Genomic DNA, 16887 nt, shown 5'->3' with positions numbered 1-16887 from the left:
GCTGATCAGTCACGCACTAACCCCGAGCAAGGCACACAGCTCTGCTCTCTATACTAGATCCAAGGCACACATTGACCTATTGTGACCACAAATTTGGCCGGACCACGAATCTGGTCCTTAATTTAAAAATAATCCAATTCCAGAATAATAATATGATAAATAATGTAAATCAATAAACTTAATCATAAATAACATTTATCTCGAAGCATAGGGTGATTCACCACACCATGAAGGTATCACAAGGATTTCAAAAAGATTGGCTTTCAATCGAGGAAAGAATCAGAAAGTAGAAGACCAAGGGTTCAAGGGTTACTAGGATTGGTCTTCTGATAAACAAGGAATAAGGGTTGGTATGTCAAGCAATTCAATATCAGAAATCAGTATGTGGTAGATATGTATTTGTGGAGTAGTATCGTATTTGTCTGGCTCGTATATGAGAATTCAACAATCAATGGTTTATGAAGAATAAGGCTTATGGCTCAAGATCAATAAGAATCAGGGTTCAAGGTTGAATAGTTTAAAGCGCTTGCAATATAGAGCAGGATTTATTTTCAATACTAGCAATATATCATAAGGAAGTTCAGAAATATTTGCAATATATCTTGAAGAAAGTTTAGAAGTACTTGCCTTGGCATAGATGATTTTCAACTTTACTCGTACTCTTCTAACAGTTTTACTTTTCAATCACTTTCTTCTTTTTCTATGCCTTGCTTCTATTCATCGATCACTTGCTTTTCTTTTCTACACTTCAGTTCTATTTACTGGTCACTGGCTTTCTTTTCTATGACTCGCTTACTCTGTTAGACATCACAAGTATCTATCAATACTCAATCTCATATCATTCTAACCATCACACAGACGTCATAAGCTTTCATCCACCCTTCGTTTCACCCAAATCCGACGTATGGATTGAAAGTTATGATTAAAACTGTCAAACAATGCACGTACAATCATATTATACATCAATAAGATCACATATAACATGTAGCATGTAAGGTATTCAATTAAAATAATTATTCAAAGAAGATTCGGGGTTAAAATAATTTTCCAGGTATTTAATACGAATTTTTGAACATTTTTCAGAATTAAAACGGGTCACCAAATCAATTTATAATTAAATAACAGGGTTCGAATACCCGAATCTGGCTTCAAAATAATTTAATAATAATTATCGAGTTTTGAAAATAATTTAAAATAATATTTTAAAATTTGAAACTATTTTTCAAATTTTTAAATTAAAAAGAATACTTAAATCTAATTGTTAAATTAATTAAAATCAATTAATAATTAATTAAATTAATTAACCAATTAATATCAAATTAATCAATTAATTAAAATAATTAAAAACTAATTAAAATTAATTAATAAAATAAATTAGATTTATTTTCAATTAAATAAATAATTAAAAACAGTTTTCTGATTTTAAAATAATTAAACAAACATTTTTCTGAATTTAAAAATAAATGAAAATATAATTTTTGAAAACAATTAAAACAGGAATCCTGAATTTGTAATATTTATAAATTACAGGATCATTTTTTGAAAAATAGGAGAAAGAAAGATGACCAAACTGTAAGTTTGGCATCTTCTTCTTCATTCTTCACTACGACGACTGGAGAAGCCATTAACGGCGACCTCCTCCGTCCCAAGCTTTTCCGGCCACCCTTCCACCGACCCAGATCAACACCACATTACAGAAAATGATGCCCCGGCTTCCAGAACCACATCTGCAGGGTCTATTTTTGCAAATAACACACTGTTTGGCCGTATAATACGACCCAAGTTCTGCCGCCGTCGAGTTTTAAAAACTCCGGCGAGCTCGAATATTCATCCTCTATTCAATCCACTCACATCATTCGATTTCTTATCACACGATCTGTTTAATGGTACTACTCAATCATACCCAGAATCATCCAAATTAAAAACCCCAAATTTCAATTGAAATTATTCAAGAATATAAACCCTAATTTATGAATCCGAGAATCAAACATCAATTTGAACATGTTATTGAACTCCAAATTAGTCATATAATATACCAAAATGACCAGAAAAATATTATCTACACGACGGAATCATCAAATCATATCAACATCAAAAACAAAAATTCCTAATTTAATCCATAAATAACTCGAATTTAAATAATTAAATAAGAAAATCACCTTGATTTCTGCACTGAAATGAATGATTGATTAAGAAAGAACTTTTCGAGAGCTTTGTTTTGATATATTACACGCCCAAATCAGAGTTTGATAACGCCTTCGTTTGTGCGTTTAATTTTCAAGAACACAGTGTTTTAGGGTTTTTTCTGTAATTTCTATATCTTTACTGATTGATTATGATTGTACGAATAAAATGAAATAATAAAAGAGATATTTATATTTATGAAATTATTGGTTCGTGTTGGATCGTATTGGATCGATAAATTAGTTACTTGGCAGCTAAGTAACTGCAAAAACGAGTATTTGATCGATAAATTAGTTACTTAGCCGCTAAGTAACTGCAAAAATGATCCGATTTGATTCCCATATGGGATAATTATCCAAACCGGGCTCTTTATAAAACAGTTTATACGAAAATAATATAATATTATCCCGTCTTACGAAAATACGGATTTTGTTGATTTATCGAAATGAATATCGTATCGAAAATTATACGCTAGGACGCGTACGGGTCAAATCGTAATCCGGATTGAAAAAGTCAAAACACGGAAAATGTCCGGAATTATCAGATTAGGTTAAGAAGGAGTTTTCGGGAGAGTTTCGGGTTGTAAAAACGCAAAAACGGCTGAAGTTGAATGATTCCTGGTTTTATAAAATAGTTTTGTAATTATTCAGAAAATAATTGTTAAATCGGTAAATCATTATAAAATCATATAACGGTCCAAAAATTACCAGAAAAATATCACAATTATCTATATTTTATTCTGGACATATTAAAATTAACATATCCATATCATATCATATATAAACATGTAAATATAAATATCAATCATCAGATAATTCACCAAAATTCACATAATAATAATGTAATCATCATTTATTGATAAAAATAATTACACGCGATATCCCGGATATTACATATATAAGGGGTCTTACCCCCACCAAATCAGAACGAAGTTTTTGACTTGATCCTTGGCAATCAGCAAGGTACGTAGGCATCTTGTTAAGGCAGATCGAGTCATGAGATACAGGAGCAGTCAAATCGAGCCTCGAAGTTCACGAACCCTAGTAATAAATACAACAATTAATATTCCCTAGTTTTTAATCCATAACATTTGGCGCAGTCTATGGGAAAGCATAACAACAACCATGGCGAGAACATGAAGTGGAAATAGTGCCCCTGAAGGAACACCGGCTGGGACAACTCAAACGATTTCGTCGATGGTAGAGATACCCCCACACTCATCCTACGCCCCCACTCAAGGAGGAACCCAGATAGGGGCAACTGAGCCTCAGCCATAAGGGACGAACCCCCCCTCCCGGCTCCTCAAGGGACGAATCCCCCGACTTTCCAAGGGACGAATCCTCAACTTCAGCAAGTACATGCACCTGTGAACTCTCAACCTGCAAGGTATGAATATTCAACTATTGTTACCATTAATCCCCCTTATGGGATTCCCCTGTACCCCGAGGTTGGAGGAAGTGGACATGTTGGACGGAGTGAAGCAGGAGGACAAACACCCCCTACATACGAGGTTTGGCTCCAATTCCGGAGGACCAAGAATTCTCTGGACCTTACACCGAAAGAGACTCTGAATCTTCGGATGACGATGTGGCTCCGAGGAGGAGGCGTGCTGGTAAAGAACCTATGGCTGATGTTAATCGATAACCCAGAAACACACAAGGGACAAACACCCAAGAAGTGCAGGAGAGGATCAGGGCTAATGAAGCTGAAATTCAGAGGGTGAAGCACGATCTGGAAGCACACCTAAGACCCCTACTACCTTCGAGGAGGAGAAATCCTCCAGTCATAGACCTGGATGGTCCAATACCAAGAAGGGTTGTTATCCCAAGGGCTGATCTGAGTGATCTTCTGCCCCTAGGAGATCCTGATGATCCCACTCCACCATTCACTGAAGAGATAATGAATGCCCATATCTCAAGGAAGTTCAAGATGCCCACCATCAAGGCATATAATGGCACTAGGGATCCCGCTAATCATGTTAGGACATTCTCTAATGCACTGTTATTGCAGCCCGTGAATGAAGCTATTAAGTGTCAGGCCTTTCCTCAAACCCTGTCGGGAATGGCACAAAGATGGTATAGCCATTTTCCTCCTAATTCTATTGGATCCTTCAGAGATCTATGTCAGGATTTTATCAAATAGTTCATCAGTGGGAGAGTGCACGAGAAAAGCTCAGCATCCCTCATGAGTATTGTACAGGGAGCTAAGGAGTCCTTGAGAGACTAACTGAATCATTTCACCAAGGAAGCTTTGAAGGTCCCGGACCTTGATGACAAGGTGGTTACGATAGCACTAAAACAGGGAACAAGGGATGAGTTCTTCAAGATGTCGTTAGCCAAGCGCCCTCCTGAAAGCATGTTACAGCTCCAAGAAAGAGCCGGGAAGTACATCAAGGTGGAGGAAAGCATGCGGAGGACGGTAGTGAATAACGAGCCTGCTGGAAGTAAGAAACGAAAAACTGATCTGGAATATAATTCTAAGGACAAGTATCCTAGAACTGAGCTAAACACTGATTCAACCCCAAAGAAGGGAGGACCTGGGCAAAAGTTCACCGAGTATGCTAAAATGAACGCCCCTAGGAGTCAGATCTTGATGGAGATTGAAAGAGATAGGGAAGTCCGTTGGCCTAAACTCCTAAAGATGATCCTACTAAGTTGGATAAAAGCAAGTATTGTAAGTTTCATAAGGACGCTGGGCATGACATCGACGAGTGTAGGCAACTAAAAGATGAAATAGAGTTCCTAATTTGAAAGGGAAAGTTAAGCAAGTATACTGGAGATGGGGGAGATAGGAATAATAATGGAAGAAGAAATTTTGATGATCGCATAAGGGATCAAGATGATCAGGGGCGAAACCCCCAGCCAAGGGGACCGGTGATTAACACAATTTTTGGGGGACCACAACCCCGAGGGCCAGTGATAAATACAATCTTCGGAGGCCCAACTGCTGCTGGGCCATCTAAGAATTCAAGGAAGGCATACACTAGAGAAGTTATAAATATTATTGGGGAAGCCCCGAAGAGGGCCAAGACAGGAGTTACGATGACATTTGATGATTCTGACTTGGAGGGTGTGAAATTTCCTCATGATGATCCACTAGTCATAACACCCGTAATAGGAAATAGCTCGGTGAAGAGAGTCCTTGTAGACAATGGAGCTTCGGTGGATATTTTACTCCACGATACTTTTATAAGGATGGGTTACAACGATTCTCAACTGACCCCGACGGATATGCCGATATATGGGTTTGCTGGAGTGGAGTGCCCCATGAAAGGGATAATTAAGCTGCCAATGACTATAGGTCAGGAACCAAAATAAGCAACACAAATGTTAGACTTTGTCGTGGTTAAGGCCGGATCAACTTACAATACAATTATGGGAAGAACGGGAATACATGCTTTTAAGGCAGTCCCTCTTCTTATCATTCAGTGATGAAGTTCCCCACCCGGGACAGGATTGGAGAGGAAAGAGGAGATCAAAAGATGGCAAGAAGTTGTTATGTGGCCTCTCTAAGGGCTGATGGAGCTGGGGGCAGGTTCTGCCTATTGAAGATCTAGACATCCGTGAGAATAATGAGAAAAGAGGGAAGCCAGCAGAAGACTTGGTTCAAATTCCTTTGGCTCCCGAGGATCCTGAAAAAGTGACTTTCGTTGGAGCATCACTAGGGGAGCCCCTTAGAGGGAAGTTGGTGAAGTTTTTACAAGAAAATAGTGATGTGTTTACATGGTCAGTGGCTGATATGCCTGGCATAAACCTTGAACTGATCACTCACAAGCTAAATGTGGATCCCAATCGAAAGACTGTGAAGCAAAAAAAAAGAAGCTTTGCACCAAAGAGGCAAGAAGCTATTAAGAAAGAAGTAGAGAAGCTCTTAGAGGCTGGTTTCATTGAAGAGATACAATTTCCAGAATGGTTAGCAAATCTTGTAATGGTGAAAAAGGCTAATGGAAAGTGGAGAATGTGCGTGGACCTCGCCGATCTAAATGATGCGTGCCCAAAGGATTGTTTCCCGTTGCCGATGATAGATACATTGATAGATGCTACTGCTGGTCATGAGATGCTGAGCTTCATGGATGGATTCAGTGGATACAACCAGATCAAGATGCACAAGAGTGACATCCCAAAGGTATCATTCATTACTGACTTTGGTGTTTTTTGTTATCTTGTTATGGCGTTTGGTCTCAAGAATGCAGGAGCCACCTATCAAAGGTTGGTAAATAAGATTTTCAAGGATCTTATTGGCAAGACCATGGAAGTTTATGTCGATGATATGTTAGTCAAGAGTCTAGTGAGGACTGACCCCATAACTCATTTGAGGGAAGCTTTTGAGGTCCTAAGTGAAGGGTTTTTTAGCACATAAACGCAGCGAAAACGTAAATTTAAATCTTAAAAAAAACCGAAACCCTCCGCAGGATCCATGCGAAAAATAATATTTAATTCGTAGTTCAGTATGTTTACCTTAAGAAGCTTTACGTTATCTTTAATAGCGATCCAAAAACGATCAGCGGAGATCCCTAGCAGCTGCTCCTCAAGTGTAAAGCACTCCACCGGTATCCACCAAGAGATCAATGTAATGGAGGAGGAAGAGGTTGAAAGAATTAGTTGCCTCCCTCTATTCTACTTTAGAATTAGGGTTTTAATTTGGGTTGAGGCAAATAGGGTTTATAATAGTATATTTATAGGCAAAATTTTCAGCTGAAAATTTTCCATAAAATATTATTATTATTAACCCTTTAATTGATTATTCTTATTAACCAATTAACTAATAATTAAAACACCTTTTAATCATTAATCCCTTTTCTAAACACTTTAGAAAAATAATTCTCTCACTGAATTTAATTTCCAAGATTAAATTCTTAATTAATAATATTAAGAATTAATTAAATCTCATTTAATCAATTATTAAATCTGCTAATTAATTATTTATTTCACAAATAAATAATTACCAGCCATTATTAATTAATTTTTCCACCATTAAATCATTCTCTTTTATGGTGTGACCCTGTAGGTTCAATATTAAGCCGGTAGTAGAAATAAATAATAATAAAACTATTTTATTATTATTTATATAAATTCTTTAATTCATTAAATATAATTAATTAATAAATTAATCATATTTATTCTACATTGTGAGGGATACTTCTCAGCATTTCGCGACTATCCGGATAATACGAATTCACTGCTTAGAATACCAAGAACCTATTCAGTGAGTAGTTACCGTACAATCAATTCCTTCTACCCTGCAATGTCACGATTAAATACAAGGCATGGAACTTGTGTCAAGCCTATCTTATTTAATCATTTGCTTTCCCATTCACTATGCTTAGTTCTATTTAATGTAAATTAGAAACTCCTTTCTAATTTCATTCACTCTGGCCAGAGATTCCTGAACTAGCATAAGTGGATCAGCATTGAACATTCTCTTCCTTCACTGGAAGGGGTAGATCCTTTATTGATCATACACTATCTTCGTGTACAAATTCCTATACCCAGTAGAGCCCTTATAATTGTCCCTGGAGACTAAGAACTAAACCAAAGCATAGTTCAGTGTACAGAAGATGACTATGATGACCTCAAGTCTAAGGATACTTGTACAACTATCACTATATGAACAACTGCTGACACGTGAATGAACTCCATCAGTTGTTCAGCTGTGTGAGTCATGTTCAGTGAACTTATTCCTTAATAAGCACCTACATACTAGCTATAGTGTCACCACACAAATGTCTATGAGAACAGACATCCTTCATAATGAAGCAAGCATAGTATGTACCGATCTTTGCGGATTACTAATTACCAGTTAGTAATCCTACGACCAGGAAATATTTAAGTTTAGAGTTATCATCTTTTAGGTCTCATTATTATGATCTCATCATAATCCATAAAAAGTTTTACTCTAAACTATGGTATATCTTATTTAAACACTTAAATAGATAAAGCCCGCAATAAAACCAAAACAAGTCTTTTATTAATATCAATGAAATCAAAACAGATTACATAAAAGTTATTCCTAAATCATCATACATGATTGGACTTAGGACACATCTCTTTCACTAAGATATCACAAAATGATGCTAAATCCTGCAAAGTGTGCTTTCGGGGTAGGATCTGGAAAGTTTGTAGGTCTTATGGTCTCCAAGAGGGGAATCGAGGCCAATCCTAATAAGATAAAGGCTATCCTAGATATGGAACCACCGTGTTCCATAAAGGACGTTCAGAAACTCACTGGAAGAGTCCAGCTCTAGGACGTTTCATCTCCAAATCTGGAGACAAGTGTTTGCCATTCTTTAAATCCCCGAAGAAGGTTAAACATTTTGTATGGGCTGAGGAAAGCCATGAGACATTTGAAGGGTTAAAGAAATATATGGTTCAAGCCCCATTATTGGCCAAGCCATCTCTGAATGAAACTTTGTACTTGTACTTGGCCATTTCAGAAAATGCCTTAAGTGTTGTATTGGTTAAGGAGGAACTTAAAATCCAGAAACCTGTATACTATGTTAGCAAAATTCTGTATGGAGCTGAGTTGAATTATTCAACTATTGAGAAGTTTTCTTTATCCTTGGTAATGGCTTCGAGGAAGTTGCGTCCTTACTTTCAGGCTCATAAAATTGAAGTACTAACAAATCAGCCCTTAAGAAACATCATTCATAGTCCCAAATCTAATGGGAGGTTGATTAAGTGGGCAATAGAATTGGGAGAATTTGATATCAAATACAAGCCACGAACGACAATAAAGCCCAGACATTGGCTGACTTTGTGGTGGAATGTACCAGACACAACCAAGAAGTCAGGGGCAGGGAGATACTATACCTCAAGACACAGAAGGTGACAAAAGAGACAAAAAAAAGATGTTAAAGAGAAGGAATATTGGGTTCTCTATTTTTATGGAGCATCGAAAACAAATTCAAGCGGAGCAGGGCTAGTTTTACAAAGCCTAGATGGGTTCTTGATTGAATATGCTATGAAGCTAGACTTCCCAACTACAAACAATAAAGCAGCTCTAGGACGTTTCATCTCCAAATCTAGAGACAAGTGTTTGCCATTCTTTAAATCCCTGAAGAAGGTTAAACATTTTGCATGGACTGAGGAAAGCCAGGAGGCATTTGAAGGGTTAAAGAAATATATGGTTCAAGCCCCGTTATTGGACAAGCCATCTCTGAATGAAACTTTTTACTTGTACTTGGCCATTTCAGAAAATTCCTTGAGTGCTGTATTGGTTAAGGAGAAACTTAAAGTCCAGAAACCCGTATACTATGTTAGCAGAATTATGCATGGAGCTGAGTTGAATTATTCAACTATTGAGAAGTTTGCTTTAGCCTTGGTAATGGCTTCGAGGAAGTTGCGTCCTTACTTTTAGGCTCATAAAATTGAAGTGCTAACAAATCAGCCCTTGAGAAACATCATTCATAGTCCCAAAGCTAGTGGGAGGTTGATTAAGTGGGCAATAGAATTGGGAGAATTCAATATCAAATACAAGTCACGAACGGCAATAAAAGCCCAGACATTGGCTGACTTTATGGTGGATTGTACCATACCCAACCAAGAAGTCGGAGGGCAGGGAGATACTATACCTCAAGACACAGAAGGTGATAAAGGAGATAAAAAAAGGATGTTAAAGAGAAGGAATATTGGGTTCTCTATTTTGATGGAGCATCGAAAACAAATTCAAGCGGAGCAGGGCTAGTTTTACAAAGCCCAGATGGGTTCTTGATTGAATATGCTATGAAGCTAGACTTTCCAACTACAAACAATGAAGCAGAATATGAAGCTCTGATAGCTGGCCTCGGCCTGGATGGGACATTGAGAGTCAAGAACTTAAAAGTCTGCGGAGACTCGAAGTTGGTCATATCCCAGGTCAAGGGAGAGTTTGAGGCAATGGACGATACAATGCCTAAGTATGTCCGCCTAGTAAGGGCTGTGATGACTCAGTTCGATGAATGCCACGTTGAGCACATCCCGAGAGAGGAAAATGCTAAGGTAGATGCGTAGTCTAAGTTCGCTTCATCGGAGATAGAGAAGAGCTCGGGAAGTGTGTACTTCCATATTTTAAAGACGCGGAGCATTGATGTTAAACTTGTAACTCCCATAGGGCTGGGAACATCATGGATAGATCCCATTAAGGCCTACATTCAGACTGGTTGGCCGCCAAATGATGTAAATAAAGCACGAAGATTGACTGTTCGAGCACTGAGGTATTCTTTGATTGATGGGATTTTGTATAAAAGATATTACATAGTTCCTTACTTAAGATGTCTCAGGCCTGATGAGGCACGCTTGGATCTTGAAGAAGTACATGAAGGTATTTGTGGGCAACACCTGGGGGGCAGAGCGCTGCCTCATAAGATAACCTGTTTAGGCTTTTATTGGCCAGAGATGATGGCCGATGCCAAAGAATATGTGAAGAAGTGTGATCGCTATCAGAAATATGCACCGGTTATACGACAACCCCCTGAGATGCTGACTTCTATCAACTCTCCCATCCCCTTTGCCATGTGGGAAATGGATGTACTTGGGCATTTCCCCATGGTCACGGCACAAAGGAAGTTCCTTATTGTAGCTATTGATTATTTTACTAAGTGGATTGAAGCTAAACCTTTAGCCAAGATCACAACTAAGCAGGTTGCACAATTCCTGCGGGAAAATATTATGTGCCGATATGAAATTCCCCGTATCCTGGTTACCGACAATGGAACACAATTCAACAATGAAGAATTTAATAAGTATTACGAGGAAAATAAAATTGAGTTACGGTTTACCTCCGTAGCTCACCCGCAAGCCAATGGGCAAGCAGAAGTGGCGAATCAAATAATCATGGATGGACTGAAGAAGAGGATCAAGGAATAACTGGGTGGATGAAATACTCCCAATACTATGGGCCTATAGAACTACTTGTAGAGTCACAACTAGAGCAACTCCTTTCATGTTAGCGTATGGGGCAGAAGCGGTTGTTCCTGCAGAGATATCACATTCATCTCCCAGGATCCAAGCTTTTTATGCTGAGGAAAATGCAGAGGGGCAAAGGTTAGCCCTGGATCTAATTGATGAAATACGAGATGAGGCACATGCGAAGATAGTGGAATATCAAAAAAAGGCTTCATTCTACTACAACCTAAGGGTTAAAGAAAGGTTCTTCAAGCAAGGTGACTTGGTTCTGAGGAAGGTGGAAGCTTCCGGTGTTGGGCAGAAAGAAAAACTTGCCCCAAATTGGGAAGGGCCGTACTAGATTAAAAGTGTTCAAGGAAAAGGAACCTACAAACTGGAGACTATAGATGGTTTTGAAGTTCCAAGAACTTGGCATGCACAGAACCTAAAGATTTACTACGTGTAAAATGGTTGGGCACGATTCTCACTTGTCAAAATGACATGTAGGTTGAAAAGCACCTTGAAGCTTTGCTTGCTTAGGATTTCTAGTTTGGAGTTTATTAAGACTTGTGTAAGGGATTAGTCCCAAAATTTTATGAAATTTATAAAATTTCCCAAAATATGTTCAAAATCCCTATGGCATGACAAGTAAACTAGGTGCATAAAATAAAAGCATAAAATTTAATAAATAAGCCAGGTTCGAATAAACAATACAAAGTTCGATAAATAAAGGTTCAAAGACAAAGTAAAATAAATAAGCCACACAGGACTAACAAAGCTCTAAGGGGCTGAGGTCCCCTCGACATCCATATCATCATCTCCACCACTCTCGTTGGATGTCTCAGTGGTCTCAGAGGAAGAAGAGCTCTGATATGCTGAAGGCCGAGAAGATGACTCGGGAGGAAGAAGAAGTGGGTCCTGAGGAGCACGGTCCGAGACAACCACTCGGGTGCGAAACCTCTGTAGTAAGGCCTCATCGTCTGGGCACATATAGTCCGCGGGGTTAATATCGGGACAAGCCTCATTGACGGTCCTAAGGGTCGTGTCCCAGCTAGTCCTAAAAAACCCAGGGAACATCGAGTCATCCCTCACCCTCATAGACTGAATGAACTCCTCCGAGTCCAGATAATTATCGATTGCCTTGTCCTTCTCAGCCCTCAGCACTACCAGCTCAGCATTTGATTCTCCCAGCTCTTCCTCCTTGCGCTTGAACTTCCTCTCTAGAGAAGCGTACTTCCTCTGCTGCCTCCTAAGAGCATTATCAGTATTATATGAGGCCTTCTTCCATGATTCATCTTGCCTCACAATAGCTTTGAAGTAAGCATTAGACTGAAATGAAATAATAAAGCAAAGATATAAGGTAAGTGAATGCTATAAGTAAAAAGAGAGTAAGATTTTAAGAAAGGGTCATACCGAAGCCAAGGACTGAGCACCCATGAGTTTCACCCTCTCCAAGTCTGGGGTAGCCACAATATCAGTGAAGTCCTTGGGGGTCATACCATGGTAGGACGAATCCCACGCATGCTTTGTGGATCCAACCACAGTGTCCCCACGACGGAATCCCCAAAGAGGCTGGAAGGCACCAGTGGCAACAGAAGTGGGAGCATCAATAGAAACAGGAACATTTGGGGTTTCAGTTCCCCGAGAAGAAGCTTCCACCATAGGCTCCTTGTGCTTCCTTAAGAAGCTAGGCTCCGTAGCCTTCCCCCGGGTGTCCAGTCCCGCAAGCCGAGTCTTCTTCAACCTCGCGGTTTCTTCAACAACAGGCACGTTATCCTCGTTGATTTCATTAGCACCTACAATAATAAGAGAGAAACAAAAATAAGTGGTGTCAATAATACATGAAAGAAAGTAAAAACAAGAAGGGAAGAAAAATACCCTGTACAAAAATCGAGGAGAGTCCCACTTGGATAAGGGAAAACTCCTCTAATAGAGTCCAGCAGGGAGTGGCACCATCATCCCGAATGAGCTCGTTATAGATGAATATAAAAGAGAGGCCAAAATGCAGGAAGGTAATTTTACTTCCTTGAACAACCTAGCCACCGTCGCCATTGCATGTCGCGACGACCCCATTCCCCCTTTTCTGGACTGTGTTTGCTTCGCTTAAACAAGTGTGTATGTTATTTATGATTTGGATTTGTATTCTGCTCAAGATGTATAACTAAACTTTAGAAATTGTGCAAATTGTATACAATCTTAATATATCAAAATGTGTGTCTAAAGTTACAACAAATATGTAATGTGTGTATAATAATTTTTTTTTTGACTTAATTGGAGTAACGTGACTCTAACTATTATTTTTTAACATAAAAATAATTTAATTATAATTAAATATTAAAACTATTAGAGGAGTGGCTGAACAAAATTTTTTTAACACCCAATAACATTTCGTCAACTAGTGTAGCCAGCCGTTATTTTCAGAAGGGTAAATGTTATGGATTAAAAACTAGGGTATATTAATTATAGTATTTATTACTAGGGTTCGTGAACTTCGAGGCTCGATTGACTGCTCTTGTGTCTCGTGACTCTATCTGCCTTAACAAGATGCCTACGTACCTTGCTGATTGCCAAGGATCAAGTCAAAAACGTCGTTCTGATTTGGTGGGGGTAAGACCCCTTATATAGATGTTGGGAGTCCCTGAATTGGACTAGATCTAGGAGACTTAGTGGGCAAGTCTCAGATTTAGAATGGACTTTGTAGTCCTAGAAAGTAGGAAGTTGATTCCTTATTCAATTAGGTCCCTTGGAAGCTGATCTACAAGGATTTATATCCTCATTAGGACTGATCTTGACAGCTGATTTCTCCCTTATTTAATTAATTACGAAATTAATTAATATTCAGGGTTTTGGGTCTCTTCTAATGGGCTTAACAGCCAGCCCAATTCTGATACAATTAATACGATATTAATTACATAATCAGGGTTTAATTTATTCCCTATCATTTACCCCCAACTTATGGGAAATCGTACGAGATTTCCCAGGAGTTAAGTTCATTTGTTCCCTTACAGGGTATCCTTTTCGGCGTAAAGTGTAGAGCGACCTACACATTTACAATGATTTGCCTTGCACATGGCTTCAGGGTTGTTTTTAAAATTTCCCTATTATATTCCTTACCTTATTACTTCTTTTTTAGGAATTTTCTGGTATATTTAAGGAATTTTCCTTTAATTTCTGAGATTTTTCCTAATTTTCTGGGATTTTCCTTTAATTCTAGGATTTTTTCCTAAATTTCTGGAATTTTCCCTTAATTCTGGGATTTTTTCCTAAATTCTGAAATTTTCCCTTAATTCTGGGATTTTTCCTAATTTTCTGGAATTTTCAAGTAATTTACAGGATTTTCCAGAAAATATTCATATTTTCTGGAATTTTCCAAGGTATTTCTATTTTTATAGAAAATATTTTTAATTTCCCAAAAATATTTATAATTCTCTTCCTTTTTTTAAATACCCCTTTTTTCGACCAGGATTCCTTTCGACTAGGATCCTGGGCGAATAAGGCCTCAGTTTGCCTTGGTTGAAGCCCATTTCGGGCAGGATGTTTCGACTATGATTTCTGGCCGAATTTCGGTCAGGATTTCATATATATATATATATATATATATATATATATTTCGACCAGGAATCCCTTTCCACCAGGATCTTGGTCGAATAACACGCCATTGTATTCTGGTCGATAGAATTTTTGAGCAGGAGACTTCGATCAGGACCCTGACCGAAATTCGATCAGGATCTTTCCTGTTTTGACCGAATTATCCCTCCATTTCATCCTAGTCGAAGTCATATTCAGGTAGAAGTTTTCGATCAGGAACCTGGCTTATTTTCTGGTCGACAACTTTTTTTGGGTCAGGATTTTTCGATCAGAATCCTGACCTATTTCGGTCAGGATCTTTCTTACTAAACCAATGTATGACTGAATAAAAGGCCACTATTTCTTGGTCGTGGAGATTTTCGACCAGAAAGGTTTGACCAGAAACATAATATAAATCTTGATCGAATTAGATCAGGAATTTTTATAATAACGTGTATATATTTTAAATAAACGATTTTATCTCCTTGGGCCCATGATTTTTCTAGGATTTTTTACCTGGGCTCTCTCCTTGTTCTTTCCAGGATTTTGGCCTATGATTTAGGCTGGCCTAATCCAAGCTTTTCACCATAGTTGGGCCTCAACCCTGGGCCTTCCTTTGGGCCCATAATCTCTCTTCTTTTTTTTTTCTATTTATTTTAAAAAATTCTGGACTTGGGCCCTGATATGGGCTTGATATATTCTCAGGCCCAATAAGATTTGGGTTTCCACTAATATTTACTTATGTATTTTCTGACTTGGGCCCTTTGTGGATTTTTCCAGATTTTGGGCCCTGGTACTGGGCTTCCTTGGGCCTAACTACATAGTTGGGTCTGTTACACTTCAGCAGGCCCATGAATTTTTCTGGACTTTCTATATCCTTCCAGAGTTCTCTCAAATATATATTTAAATCAATTTTTTTTATATTTCCCCAAAATCCTCTAGACTATTCTAGATTCTTCTAATTTCTGGGCCCAAATGGGCTTTTTCAGGCCCATTTTCTGGTTTGGGAGGCTATATAAGAGTGAAGTGGGAGTGTGATTTCACTCACACTTCTCATTTCACTCTTCTTCATTTCTCAAAATCTCCTCTCCTCTCAAACACTCTTAAACACTCCTCTCCCCCTAGAAACTTTTCGGCCATCCTTTTAGCCCTTTCCGACCTTCTTCTATCTCCTAAAGCTTCCAAGCTTTCTTCTATCTCCATCAATGGCAGACAAGAGTTCTGAGAGAGCGGCTAAGATTGCCTCTGCTTCGAAACGAGGTAACAATATCGAAATTCGCTCTTCTTACATGTCATTACTAGATATGATTAACACTAGGGGGATGTATACCCTTCTAATGCACATCTAGATTCATTTGATTATTGTAACATATGGCATAATATAGATTTGATAAAATGAATGCACTTTATAATGTTCGTCCCCCTCTTAGGCTAGTTCCCGTTGACGGTGGTGATCGTACTTGCCACTGAAAACCCGACACTCTATTCATTTACACAGACGCCCTTAATGCTGGGCTTAGGTTTCTTTTCCACGATTTCATTCCCCACTTACTAGTAGACTTGCAAATTAACCACTGTCAGCTTCCTCCAAATGCTTGGAGAAACATTTTATACTTTAAGGTCTCGTGTCTTAGGGGAGGTTTTCCTTTGTCAGTAGCAGTTTTTAGGAAAATATTTCAATGTTATAACAGTTCTCAGAGTATCTGTGATTGGGTCTATATTAAACAAAGGCCCAAGTGTAAACATATGTTCAATAGTGCTTCCAGAACTTATTGGATTCAAGAGATCGATTATTTCTTACTGTTTCAATTTTTCATATCTAAGAATTTTATTTGTTTTTTCAGTTTGCAATTTCATTTTTATTTGCTTTCTTGATGAGAGGTTTTTTGTCCTATATTTTATTGTGAGAGTTGATTTGAATTTAGTAATAAAAGTTTGTATGTGATTGTAATAATGGTCGATAACTCAAACAGGTTTTAAAGAATCGAATAATTGTAAATATATCATATTTAACATACCGTATGATTGTCTTTGCATGAAAACTGGTGATTTGATTTATTTTATATTTATTTGACAGAATCATTTTTGTAGAAGCCGTATAACATTTGATTATTAAATTAATATATATTGACGGAAAGAGCTTATCTCTTTTTAGGAGAGTGTAATTTTCACGCGAAAACGAACATTTATCGTATATACTCTTTACTTCGTACACTTCAATCATGTCGGTCAATCGTCATTGTATTATTGATTGTATGTAATTTATCAGTGCAGC

The sequence above is a fragment of the Apium graveolens genome, chromosome 11 (assembly GCF_009905375.1).
Source record: "Apium graveolens cultivar Ventura chromosome 11, ASM990537v1, whole genome shotgun sequence".
NCBI lineage: Eukaryota > Viridiplantae > Streptophyta > Magnoliopsida > Apiales > Apiaceae > Apium > Apium graveolens.
Note: the sequence above shows the minus strand (reverse complement) of the source record.